Raw genomic sequence first — 3,332 nt, forward strand, 5'->3', positions numbered from 1 at the left:
ATCTCACAATTAATTTTCTTAAGTGCTTCAATATTCAACAAATGGTGTGCATAGTAATTACATGGTAAATGATTGGACTAAATTTTCATCTAAGGAAGTGGAAATATTTTTACCAAGAGACAGAGACCGAAGAGATTGACCGTGATAACCTCCCAACCCAACTTGATTTATAATCACTTGGAACATTAATTCATGCTCCCTTTATATTGATTAAAGGGAAAGCATATTGAAGAATTTGAATGTTAAGTCGTAATTATTTTTAAGAATCAATAGTATGTTCCAGAATTTGAATGTTGAGTCGAAATTACTTTTAAGAATCAATGTGATTATTAAAGTTTGTGACATTTTTATATAAGATGCTAAAAAAGTTAGCATGGAAATGTGGACTAAGTAGGACGGTTGGAAAGAAAATGTTGATAGATTCATTTGCTACCAGTAGTAATCAAGTGGACCAAGGAAGACCAGTGAAGACCCAATTCTAACTGATATGGATAAAAACATTCAGAGGTGGGGTGATAGTGACAATTCTAGTTACAGTAATGTTGACTTGTGGGTAAACGCTAGGGACAGCTGTTAACTAGAATTGATGGTTTGAACTTTAAACAAGGACAGGAGAAGCAGAACATGTTGTGGAAGTTTGGTGCTTAGGGAGGTAATTCTCTCGTAGGAAGATGTTCTTCGGTCACAAAAACTTAAATGCAATTGATGGCAGCTAATTTGATTAAAAAAGTCAGGAAGTTAGTTAATTATAATAAATATATTACATGTTTTTTTTTAGAATATCCTAATCATCTTCTTTAATATCCTCCATAATTCCCTCTTTTACTTGATTATAGATGAGAGAGTATTAATAAGAGTAATTTTAAAAAAATGATAAATAGGATAAATAAGTCTTACATTTAAGACCAAGACCATGTATAATAATATATCTATCAAATTTCCGTAAAATTTATAGTAATTTTAATATTTTAAACTGGTTACAATTTTGTCAATAATTAAAAATCTCACAATTAATTTTCTTAAGTGCTTCAATATTCAACAAATGGTGTGCATAGTAATTACATGGTAAATGATTGGACTAAATTTTCATCTAAGGAAGTGGAAATATTTTTACCAAGAGACAGAGACCGAAGAGATTGACCGTGATAACCTCCCAACCCAACTTGATTTATAATCACTTGGAACATTAATTCATGCTCCCTTTATATTGATTAAAGGGAAAGCATATTGAAGAATTTGAATGTTAAGTCGTAATTATTTTTAAGAATCAATAGTATGTTCCAGAATTTGAATGTTGAGTCGAAATTACTTTTAAGAATCAATGTGATTATTAAAGTTTGTGACATTTTTATATAAGATGCTAAAAAAGTTAGCATGGAAATGTGGACTAAGTAGGACGGTTGGAAAGAAAATGTTGATAGATTCATTTGCTACCAGTAGTAATCAAGTGGACCAAGGAAGACCAGTGAAGACCCAATTCTAACTGATATGGATAAAAACATTCAGAGGTGGGGTGATAGTGACAATTCTAGTTACAGTAATGTTGACTTGTGGGTAAACGCTAGGGACAGCTGTTAACTAGAATTGATGGTTTGAACTTTAAACAAGGACAGGAGAAGCAGAACATGTTGTGGAAGTTTGGTGCTTAGGGAGGTAATTCTCTCGTAGGAAGATGTTCTTCGGTCACAAAAACTTAAATGCAATTGATGGCAGCTAATTTGATTAAAAAAGTCAGGAAGTTAGTTAATTATAATAAATATATTACATGTTTTTTTTTAGAATATCCTAATCATCTTCTTTAATATCCTCCATAATTCCCTCTTTTACTTGATTATAGATGAGAGAGTATTAATAAGAGTAATTTTAAAAAAATGATAAATAGGATAAATAAGTCTTACATTTAAGACCAAGACCATGTATAATAATATATCTATCAAATTTCCGTAAAATTTATAGTAATTTTAATATTTTAAACTGGTTACAATTTTGTCAATAATTAAAAATCTCACAATTAATTTTCTTAAGTGCTTCAATATTCAACAAATGGTGTGCATAGTAATTACATGGTAAATGATTGGACTAAATTTTCATCTAAGGAAGTGGAAATATTTTTACCAAGAGACAGAGACCGAAGAGATTGACCGTGATAACCTCCCAACCCAACTTGATTTATAATCACTTGGAACATTAATTCATGCTCCCTTTATATTGATTAAAGGGAAAGCATATTGAAGAATTTGAATGTTAAGTCGTAATTATTTTTAAGAATCAATAGTATGTTCCAGAATTTGAATGTTGAGTCGAAATTACTTTTAAGAATCAATGTTATTATTAAAGTTTGTGACATTTAGATATAAGATGCTAAAAAAATTAGCATGGAATCTTCCATATTCATAAGTCATTGACAAACTCAACTTATTCTAATTTTATAGAACCTGAAACGTTAATTCGTCGGTGAACAGCAACAGTTACGTAGAAAAAATATACTGCTTTCTAATCAAAACAATTGCTTTCTCAATGGACCTTTTGATCGGTTTGTGGCATCACGGTCCCCTCCGTTATGGCTTTGAATGATTTATTTGTCAGAGAAATGTGGACTAAGTAGGACGGTTGGAAAGAAAATGTTGATAGATTCATTTGCTACCAGTAGTAATCAAGTGGACCAAGGAAGACCAGAGACTTGTGGGTAAACGCTAGGGGCAGCTGTTAAATAGAATTGATGGTTTGAACTTTGAACAAGGACAGGAGAAGCAGAACATGTTGTGGAAGTTTGGTGCTTAGGGAGGTAATTCTCTCGTAGGAAGATGTTCTTCGGTCACAAAAACCTAAATGCAATTGATGGCAGTTAATTTGATTATATTAAGAAAGTTAGGAAGTTAGTTAATTATAATAAATATATTACATGTTTTTTTTAAGAATATCCTAATCATCTTCTTTAATATCCTCCATAATTCTCTCTTTTACTTAATTATAGATGAGAGAGTATTAATAAGAGTAATTTTAAAAAAATGATAAATAGGATAAATAAATCTTACATTTAAAACCAATATCAACTCCATAATTCTACATTAAGGATCAAAATAGTACTAAATAAACCCTAAACGAGATTAGAGTGTTAGATGTATGTAAGAAATAACATCGTGATATTAGATGCCTTTTTACTCTTTTTCTTTTTATTTTAATAATTTGAGATGTGATTCCAATGAACCATGCAGACCTAGGGGTCCAAACAAGTCAATAATTTCTTAATTTAATGGCACGGTATATTCCCTTAAAAGGAAGAGATTGTGGAGAGATGATTAGTGAAACTTTCTTTGTTTTCAATACTCCTT

Source organism: Neltuma alba, unplaced genomic scaffold, assembly GCF_004799145.2.
Source record: "Neltuma alba isolate B1F8T4 unplaced genomic scaffold, ASM479914v2 tig00011672_pilon, whole genome shotgun sequence".
NCBI lineage: Eukaryota > Viridiplantae > Streptophyta > Magnoliopsida > Fabales > Fabaceae > Neltuma > Neltuma alba.